The sequence below is a fragment of the Odocoileus virginianus genome, chromosome 24, assembly GCF_023699985.2.
Source record: "Odocoileus virginianus isolate 20LAN1187 ecotype Illinois chromosome 24, Ovbor_1.2, whole genome shotgun sequence".
Lineage (NCBI taxonomy): Eukaryota > Metazoa > Chordata > Mammalia > Artiodactyla > Cervidae > Odocoileus > Odocoileus virginianus.
Genome location: NC_069697.1, coordinates 22144799 through 22155893, shown reverse-complemented (window position 1 = coordinate 22155893; position 11095 = coordinate 22144799). Strand labels below are relative to the sequence as shown.

At 39.1% G+C, this 11095-nt stretch overlaps 1 pseudogene; it reads right to left on the bottom strand.

Moving 5' to 3' along the window:
• Positions 1 to 4058: 4058 nt before the first annotated feature.
• Positions 4059 to 5714, bottom strand: LOC110127605 (atlastin-2 pseudogene; annotated as a pseudogene).
• Between the last annotated feature and the right edge of the window lie 5381 nt (positions 5715 to 11095).

Genomic DNA, 11095 nt, shown 5'->3' with positions numbered 1-11095 from the left:
GGCAAGAATACACAGCCAAACTACACAAAAAAGATCTTCATGTCCTAGATAACCACAATGGTGTGATCACTCAACTAGAGCCAGACATCTTGGTGTGTGAGGTCAAGTGGGCCTTAGGAAGCATCACTATGAACAAAGCAAGTGGAGGTGATGGAATTCCAGTTGAGCTATTTCAAATCCTAAAAGGTGATCCTATGAAAGTGCTGCATTCAATATGCCAGCAAATTTGGAAAACTCAGGAGTGGTCACAGGACTGGAAAAGGTCAGTTTCCGTTCCAATCCCAAAGAAGGGCAATGCCAAAGAATGCTCAAACTACCGCAAAATTGCACTCATTTCACATGCTGGCAAAGTAATGCTCAAAATTCTCCAAACTAGGTTTCAACAGTACGTGAACTGAGAACTTTCAGATGTTCAAGCTGAATTTAGAAAAGGCAGAGGAACCAGAGGTCAAATTGCCAATATCTGTTGGATCATAGGAAAACGTAAGAGAACTCCAGAAAATCATCTACTTCTGGTTCATTGACTACGCTAAAGCCTTTGACTGTGTAGATCCCAACAAACTTCGGAAAATTCTTAAAGAGTTGGGAGTTACCGACTACCTTACCTGCCTCCTGAGAAACCTGTATGCAGATCAAGAAGCAACAGTTAAAACCGGACATGGAACAACAGACTGGTTCCAAATTGGGAAAGGAGTACGTCAAGACTGTATACTGTCACCCTACTTATTTAACTTATATGCAGAGTACATCGGAGGCTTCCCTGATCGCTCAGTTGGTAAAGAATCTGCCTGCAATGCAGGAGACCCTGGTTCAATTCCTGGGTCAGGAAGATCCCCTGGAGAAGGGAATGGCTACCCATTCCAGTATTCTGGCCTGGAGAATTCCATGGACTGTGTAGTCCATGGATTCACAAAGAGTTGGACACTATTGAGTGATGATATTGATTGATAGAGTAAATCAAGCAAAATGCTGGGCTGGATGAAGCACAAGCTAGAATCAAGATTGCTTGGAGAAATATCAATAACCTCAGATATGCAGATGACACCACCCTCATGGCAGAAAGCAAAGAGAAACTAAAGAGCCTCTTGATGAAGGTGAAAGAGGAGAGTGAAAAAGCTGGCTTAAACTCAACCTCCAAAAAAGTAAATCATGGCATCTGGTCCCATCACTTCATGGTAAGTAGGTGGGGAAACAAGGCAAACAATGACAAACTTTATTTCTTGGGCCCCAAAATCACTGCAGATCATGACTGCAGCCATGAAATTAAAAGACACTTCCTCCATGGAAGAAAAGCTATGACAAACCTAGACAGTGTATTAAAAAGCAGAGACATTACTTTGTCAACAAAGGTCCATCTAGTCAAAGCTATGGTTTTTCCAGTAGTCATGTATGGATGTAAGAGTTGGACCATAAAGAAGGCTGAGCACTGAAGAATTGATGCTTTTGAACTGTGGTGTTGGAGAAGACTCTTGAGAGTCCCTTGGACGGCAAGGAGATCCAATCAGTCCATCCTCAAGGAAATCAACCCTGAATATTCATTGGAAGGACTGATGCTGAAGCTGAAGCTTCAATACTTTGGCCACTTGATGAGGAAAGCTGATTCATTGAAAAATATCCTAATGCAGTGAAGGCAGGAGGAGAAAGGGACGACAGTGGACGAGATGGTTGGATGGCATCACTGACTCCATTAACATGTGTCTGAGCAAGCTCTGGGAGATGGTAAAAGACAGGGCAGTCTGGTGTACTGCAGTCCATAGGGTTGCAAAGAATCAGACACGACTGAGCAACTGAACAACAATTACCTCAGACCACTGAATCAGAATCTGAGGTTGGGCCCAGGAATTTGTGTTTTAATAATCTTTTGAGCTGATTTGTAGGTCCACTGAGGTTTAAGAACCACTGATCTACATAACATTCCCCACCTCTCTGATTACTATTTTCCACCTTCCCAGATTATTTAAGGCAAAGCCAGATAACATCCAGATATATTATTTTAATTAAATCTATTATTAAAATTGTTATTAAAAAACCCTTAATCACACACCATTGTCAGCTAACAAAAGTCATAATTCCTAAATATCAGCAAATATTGAGAGTTTTACATTTTCTCAGATGCTCATAAGTCTTTTTATACTTGGTTTGTGTGAAGCAGTTCAAACTGCCTTAGGTTGATATGTCTCTCAAATCTCTCTTAATCTATGATGATTTTTCTCCTTTTTCATTTTCTGCCACTTATTTGGTAAAGGAACTGGATCCTTTGTGGCAGAGTTTCCAACATTCAGGATTTTGCTGATTCTGCCCCATGTTATTATTTTGTTACATTTCTTTTACTTCTATATTTACTGTAATCTAGCTGTTAGCTCTTGGCTTCCCTCGTGACTCAGCAGTAAAGAACTGCCTGCAATGCAGGAGTCTCTGGTTCAATCCCTGGGTTGGAAAGATCCCCTCGAGAAGAAAATGGCAACCCACTCCAGTATTCTTGCCTGAGAAATCCCATGGACTAAGGAGCAGTCCATTGGTCACAAGAGTAGGACACAACTTAGCTACTAAACTATCAGCTATTAGATCTAGAGGCTTGGATCATAGTCATGTTTGATTTTTTTTTTTTTTGTCAGGAGTACTTCACAGCTGGTGCTATATCCTTGTTGCATCACAGCAGAAAGCACATCAATATCTGGTTGTTTTTCTTTTTCTGATGTAAAGGTTGATTAATGGGTTCAAATGTTGACAGCATGGTCTGTCCTGTATCAGTGTTTCTCAGTAGCCTTTCACCTAATGGTCTTAGCAGACACTGATGATCATAGCCTCTGCTCATTATTTCATTTAGAGATGCAAAATGGAAATATTCTAATTTTTATATTTTTTCTTCATTTATTACTTGAAATTAAAACTCTCTCTTCAAATATTTGGCCAGGAAGGGCAATATAAGTGCTCAATTTAACTCCCTTTTCTTTCTAAACTAGTCCTCAAATGAATTTATACTCTAAGTTCCTACTTTTGAATATCATTATATACTTACAGATTTTAATATATTTGACATTTTTAACTCACTTCAGTCATAATTCATTATGATGCTTAAATTGTCCTCTTTGGCCAGAAGAAAGCAAGAATGGAGGTGTAGGAGGCTAAGGGCTGTCATCGAAATAAAAAGGTACAGTATGTTGCTCAGTTCCTGAATTTGAGCCAGTTTTCAGATCTAGAATCTACTGACTATAAAGAAGTGTCTGGGTCCTTAGGAGAAGGACTCTGCAGCATTGTGTATACTATATTGTAGTGATTTCTTCAGTCATTCCCCAAAGGAATCCAGGGTATTTACTTAAGGCATTTATGATGAGGAAAGGGTAGTGACCAGTCATTTCAAGGAGCTTTGGAGTGAGGCTCTAATTGTTTTGATAACCGGAGACCCAAAATGTCATCATCGCTCCTGTTAGAGCAGGGGATTACAGAAGCAGCTAATAGAGTCCTAGCTAAAGTCTGGTTTACAGAGAATTCACTGGGTCTGCAGACTTACCTGCTGGTCATTTCCCTGGTCCCTGGGTATGTAATTCCAATAGACATAATAGCAGCTGAAGTACTAGGTTGTTAGGCTGTTGGGTAGGAGCTGCCATAGTGAAGAAGAGCAACTAGAGGCCTTTATTTTTTGTTTGTTTGTTTTTCCATTTATTTTTATTAGTTGGAGGCTAATTACAATATTGTAGTGGTTTTTGCCATACATTGACATGAATCAGCCACGGAGGCTTTTAAAATCGTTCTTCAGCCTAGCTAAGATAATGAAAACTTATACTGTGTCCCAGAGGAGATGGTCGTATTTAGTGTTGCTCTGGATCCCACAGAGTGATGTAGAACAGCAAGCTCAGCCAAGTAGTAGTCTCAATTCAAGCTGAGTTGGACATGCTGTCATTGCTAGGGCAGATTAGTAAGGCCTTAGGTACATGTTATGTGACTATTGATTTGGTGAATGCATTTTTTTATATTCCAATCAAAAATAAGGATAAGAAGCAGTTTACATTGATGTGAAAGAGATAACTTATTTCCAGCTTCATCCAAGGACTATGTTACCTCTTCTAGCCTGTATTTTATTTATTTATTTATTTATTTATTTTGATTGTAAACTTTGGTTTATTTTTATTTGAGTTCTCATTGTACAGCAAGCATGAAAAAAAGGGAGAGTGGAGTCCATGAGGAGATGAAGTGTCAGTCTGTCTTTAATGTGCCATGATGAGACACCTGGTCAGTCAGGCCTGCTTTGATAGAGTTTGTTACAGACTGCCTTATGTTTTCCTCCATCAAATTATCACCCAGGGGCTTCAATACTGTCTAATTTTTCTTCTTGTTATTGTTGGATGACAGTCTCTGTCGCTGTGCTGACGAAAGAACACGATGAACCATTCGACGTCTAGTAACTTTGAACAGTTTGGAAAACACCTTCCTGGGACTCCTCTGTTCCCATAGTGTTTCAGCAATCTGATCAATCATTGTTCCAATATGTTCCAATTTCTCTGAACTTCCCAGAGTATTTAACATATGCCCAAGTACAAAGAGACGTCAATGCTAACCCCATGACGAGGTTACACAAGATGGCTATAGAGTTTAGGCCAACAAAGCCAGTCAGTCCTGAGATTATATACATAGCAAACATGACCTCAAACAGTGTGGCAGGGGTACGAGGAGCATAGAAGCTATTTTTGCCATCATTGTGCTTTATAAAATTTGCATAGGTTTCTTCAATTTCAGCCTCAAGCTGGTCCTGATAACGACGGCAGAATTCATCTCCACCCATTTTTTTCGCTGAATGAAACTGCTTAATTGCCACTTCCTTAAGATCCAGGTGTTTTCGCTCCAGATCTGAAGGTGCAATGTAAGGCTTGTCCCCACCACATACCTGCTCCATACTTTTGCAATAGATCTCTCTTGCTCCTGCTACTGCAGCAAGATTATTAGCTTCAGCTGTCGCCTGAAGCATGGACTTTGGATGTGGAAGTTCCTCTCCTTGATAAATTTTGATGTAAGCCTTAAAGTATTCTACAAGATCTCTACAAGTGACTTTAGACCCACTTATCTTTCTACCAAATTTTCTGGGGCAAGGAGCAATGGAACCAGATTTCGAAGCTCTCTTTTAAACTCTTCATCAATATCTTTCAATCTCCCATCAAAACTAGGATTAGTTGCAACTTTAAGACCAGGATGTGGCAAAAGGAAGCAACCAAGATTTGAGAAACAATTGTGAATGTGCTTCCTTACATTCTGCAGCTCTTCATGTTGATTCTGTTTTACCTGCAATCTCTTTTCAAGGAATTGTTTGCCACCTTCCAAACCATATGAATGCTCATAAGGATAACTCCAGTCTCAAATCAAAAACATTAATGTCTGAAATGGTTTCTGGTAGATTTCTTCCATTGCAAGTCTGCAGTATTCTGTAAATAATTGCAAGTGTTGAAGATCATCTTCCTGAATGTTTTGAGACAAATTATATACCTGAACAAGACTAGTCATAGTGCTCAGAGCAAACACTGTGGCACAATCCTTGATAGTTGACTGGCTATCAAAGGCACCCTAGGTATCCATTAGCAGCACAGCCACTTTTATTCCATTAGGTCTCTCGATCACAAATACTTCATTCCAGACTTGTATGCCTGTAGTTTCTCTTTCACAACCACCTCGCCATGTAAAGCCAGTCAATGGTTCATTGTTTCCACCAATCCAACTCTGAGAATCCTAGGAGGGTCGTGGACGAGACGTGGTTAACCCCGGTGTTTGAGTCGCTGGTCCGCCGCCGGAGCCTCAGCCCTTGGTGCGGTTCTTGGCTTCGCGTTACCTTGTCCCCCTCCGCCATCTTGTACCGATTTAAAATTAACTCCCCCTCTAGCCTCTATTTTAATACAGTCTGAAGGGATCTGGACTGTCTGGACACCCTGCAGAATGTCACATTGATATATTACACCTATAATATACTGATGGGTAGGATGAGCAATAGGTGGCTTGTATCCTAGAGGCCTCAGTAAGATACATGCATCCAGAGGGTAGGAGATAAACCTTAACAAGGTTCAGGGATCTGCCACCGTGGCATGTCTCATATGATCTTATTTATTATCAACTTGTTCTCCTGTTTACAGGCAAAGGTTTCTAAGTAAAGTGTCATTTTTATTTCCTTTATAGAGAGAGTCAGAGATACAGAGGGAAAGAAACTGCTGTGAAGGTTATAGTTAGCTGGCAGTCTTTCAGTGCTATACATTGGGAACTCACCACAGCATTTATGTTATAGCCTCGTCCTCCCTGAACTGCTTCGCCTCAAGACTGAGCACAGCTCTGGTATTAGAGCCAGGCCACGCCCACCCAAATGGGGACCCCTTCAAACGGTCAGTCTTTGTTTGGAGGCTCCTCATTGGTCTAGCCAAGACTTCTCAGAGCTGAATGGCAGCTCTTTCTTGTTTCATAGGTAGCAGAACTGCATTAGCCTAAGGGCACTCCTGGCCTCCTGCCTCCTCCTTCTTTTTTTTCTTAATAGCTATTTTCCCCAACAAATCTCTTGATGTCTCCTTTTCCATGGACCTGGACTGACCAAAGTCACATGTATTGCAGGATATTTAGCATCCCTGGCCTTACCCACAAATGCTGGTGGTACTGTCCCCATTTTGAGGTAACTAATGACACCTTCACAGATTACCAAAATGCTTCTATTGAGAACCACTCAAGAACATAGTCATCAAGATCACAAAACTTTAGCTCGAAAAACTCTTCAGGTAAAACAAGTAGGAAACAGAAAAGTTTAGCCTTTTCTCCCTCTCCTACAGTGCCTTCATCTTCTTTTCATTTTCTAATCTCTCAACTGAAACTGATAAAACTTGAATAGTGGGGTTTTAAGGACCAAAGAGGCTGTACAGCCACAGAATTTAGAAAAAAAATTAGGAAATGATCACCTTCTGAAACTGAAGCTAAAGAGAAAAATCAGTTATGATAGATGAAATTAGCTCCTGTGTAAGTAATCTGCTCTTGGAATTGGCTGCAAAAGTATTGCTCTTGTGATTATAATGCTTTCCAAGTTTCCATCAAGTCACAAGGATATAGTCTCGGGAAGACATTCTTGGAATGTGGAGGGATTGTGGAGTAGTCAGTAGTAGGTAGCACCATCTGAAAAAGATCCACGAATTTTAGTGTAGTTGATGTCTGTAGCAGAGATCAACTTCACTTTTAATTCAACAAATATTCATCTAATTATTTATTGCCTACTATGCCCCAAGTATTATATATTAAGAACAGAACATACACTAGTAAACAGAACATGATTTTTTTGTTTTTGTTTGTTTGCAAAGTTGCTTCAGTCATGCCCAACTCTTTGCAACCCTGTGGACCATAGCTCGCCAAGCTCCTCTGTCCATGGGATTCTCCAGGCAAGAATACTGGAGTGGGTTGCTATGCTCTTCTCCAGGGGACCTTCCCCACCCAGGGCTTGAACCTGGGTCTCTTACATCTCCTGCACTGGCAGGCGGGTTCTTTACCACTAGCACCACCTGGAAAGCCCCATGGTCCTTCCCCCCAAAGAACTTATTATCTGGAGAATGCATTCTCAGTGGGAAAAAAACCTTCCATATTACAGTGGTTTGTGGTCCTCCAGTACATCAACAGGTATACAGGATATCTGTGGTTTAAGATCTCATAGGGGATGGGAGTAAAATTAGTGTAAAAACGCCTAAAATGGCTTCTTAGGTCAATCATGAAACTAAAGTTAACCTGATGTAAAGGAGGAAAAAGAGAAAAAAACGAATAAGATGAAAGAAAACAAGAAGGAAAAGTAGCATGATGAAAGAGAAATAGGAAAGAAGAGAAGAGAAATAAGGTATGTGAAATTTTAAGAATACAAAAATAGTTCTGTCTACCACTGAGCCATATGACATACAACTTCTTTTCCTTGACATTCTGAAATACAAGCTTATTCCTCTACGTTATTTCTGGCTTTGGCAACAAGCATTAAATGTGAAAAGCAATACTGGAATGCCTGCTTTTCATCAAAAGAATTCCCATATCCTAAATCACTCATTCTTAATCAAATATTCCACGTCCTCACTTCTCTCATTTAAAATTTAAACTTATAAAACTATTTTCTATTAGGTTCCTAAGGACCCTGTTATTCCACTTATGTACATGTAACGTGAACTTTGTTAGCTCCATGATTATCAAAGCCTTCATTATTATAGCCATTATTTCTTTATCTGCCATAGTAAACAAAGACATTTGTTATCACTTGATAGCTTATCAAGCTTTTCTGTAGTTTGGATTTACCCCTCTGGACCATATCTTTTCCTTTGTTCTGAATATGGGTGCACCAAACAACCTTATGATTAGTAGTTATATTTTTTGGATGTCTTGATATAAGGAAGAAAGCGACATTGCTAGCAGACATTGGTATTTCAGTTAATAAATTCATCTTTATTAGCACCTTAAAATATTTATATCTATTTTATTGTGACATAATTAACAAGGACTTCCCAAGTGGCTCAGTTGTAAAGAATTCACCTGCCAAGCAGGAGACACAGGTTTGATCCTTGAATCAGGAAGATCCCCTGGAGAAGGAATGGCAACCCACTCCAATATTCTTGCCTGGAAAATCCCATGGACAGAGGGGCCTGGTGGGCTACAGTCTATGATGTTGCAAAGATTTGGACACAACTGATCACGTACATGCATGCAGCATTCCATTGTCTGGATGTACCAGTTTATCAGTTCACCTGTTGAAGGATATCTTGGTTGCTTCCAAATGTTAGCAATTATGAATAAAGCTGCTCAAACATATGTATGCAGGTTTTAATGAGAACATAAGCTTCCCATTCTTTTGGATAAATACCAGGAAGTGCAATTGCTGGATCATATGGTAAGAGTTTGTTTTCTAAGAAACCACCAAACTGTCCTCCAAAGAGTTTCTACCATTTTGCATTCCCATCAGCAGTGAATGAGAGTTTCTGTTGTTCCACATCGTTGTCAATATTTGGTGTTAACAGTATTCTGAATTAGGGCCATTCTAATAGGTGTGTAGAAGTATCTCATTGTTCTTTGCATTTCATGATGATTTATGATGTGGACCATCTTTTCATATACTTATTTGCCATCTGTTTATCTTCTTTGTTGAAGTGTCTGTTAAGGTTTTTGGCTGATTTGAAAATCAGATTATTATTAAATTTTAAAGGTTCTTTGTATATTTTGGATAATAGTCCTTTATCAGGTGCATCTTTTGTGAATATTTTCTCCAGTCTGTGGCTTGTTTTCTAATTTTCTTGACATTGTCTTTTGCAGGGCATAGTTTTTAATTTTAATGAAGTCCAATTTATCAATTATCTCTTTCATGGATGATGTCTGGTGTTTTATCTAAAAAGGCATCACCAGTTACAAAATAAATGAATCATGGGGATGGAATGCATAGTATGGGGAATAACCTCCAGAATATTGTACTAACTTCTGTGTGGTGACAGATGGTAACTAGATTTATTATGGTGATCATTTTGTAATGTATAGAAATACTGAATCACTATGTTGTGCATCTAGAACTAACACAAGTGTTGTAGGTTAATTATACTTAAAAATAAATATGAAAATAAAATTTTAAAAAGACATCACTATACCCAAAGTTATCTAGGTTTTCTCCTGTTATCTTTTAGGAGTTTTATAGTTTTGTGTTTTACATTTAGGTCTGTGATTCGAGTTAGTTTTTGTTAAGGGTATAAGGTTTGTGTCCAGAATCATATTTTCGCATGTGGATGTCCAGTTGTTCTAGCAGCATTTGTTTAAGTGACTATCTTCTCCATTGTGTTGCTTTTGCTTATTTGTCAAAGGTTGATTAAGTTTATGGGTGTCTGTTTCTGGGCTGCCTATTCTGTTGCATTGACCTATTTGTCTATTAATTTATTAATTACTGTAGCTTTAGTCCTTCAACTTTGTTCTCAGACATTTCATTTTGGTTTGATAACTGTATGTATACTTGTGTAATGACAAAATATAGATCCTTTCCGTTACTCCTGAAAGTTCTCTTATATCCGCCTTGCCATTGTCCTGTGCAGCCAACTTTTAATGCCAGATTAGTATTGTCTTTCTTGGATTTCACATAAATAGAACCATATAGCACCCACACTCTACTGGGCCTGGCTTCTTCTTTAACTAAGATATCTGTGAGATTTATCCATGTTGTTAGGCATACTGGCAATTTGTTTTTATGGCTGTGTTGTATTCTATTGTATGGGGCTTCCTAGGTGGCGCTAGTGGTAAAGAACCTGCCTGCCAATGCAGGAGATATGATGCATGGGTTCAATCTCTGGGTAAGATCCCCAGGAGGAGAAAATGGCAACCCACTCCAGTATTCTTGCCTGGAGAGTCCCATGGGCAGAGGAGCCTGGTGGGCTATAGTCTGTAGGGCCTCAGAGTCAGACAAAGACATGACTTTGCATGCAAGCACATGCATTCTATTGTATAAATATATGATTTGCTTATCTATGCTCCTGTTGATGTACATTTGGGTTGTTTCTAGTTTTTAGTTATTATGAATTAGGTGGCTTTAAACTTTGTCTTTTTGTGAACATGTATTTTCATTTCTCTTTGATAACTATCTAAAACTGAAACTGCTGGGTCATGAATAGGTTAGATGAATATTTATAAACAAACTGCCAAGAAGTTTTTCAAAGTGTTTTTACTATTATAAACTCACACCAGCAATGTATGAATTCTAGCTGGCTCAAATTCTAATAACTGTGTTATTGTTAGACTTTGATTTTAGTGCATATAATGGAATCTCATCATGGTTTTAATTTGCATTTTCCTAATGATGCTAAGGTCAGTTTTCATTCCAATCCCAAAGAAAGGCAATCCCAAAGAATGCTCAAACTACTGCACAATTGCACTCATCTCACACGCTAGCAAAGTAATGCTCAAAATTCTCTAAGCCAGGCTTCTGCAATACATGAACCATGAACTTCCAGATGTTCAAGCTGGTTTTAGAAAAGGCAGAGGAACCAGAGATCAAATTGCCAACATTCGCTGGATCATTGAAAAAGCAAGAGAGTTCCAGAAAAACATATATTTCTGCTTTATTGACTATGCCAAAGCCTTTGACTGT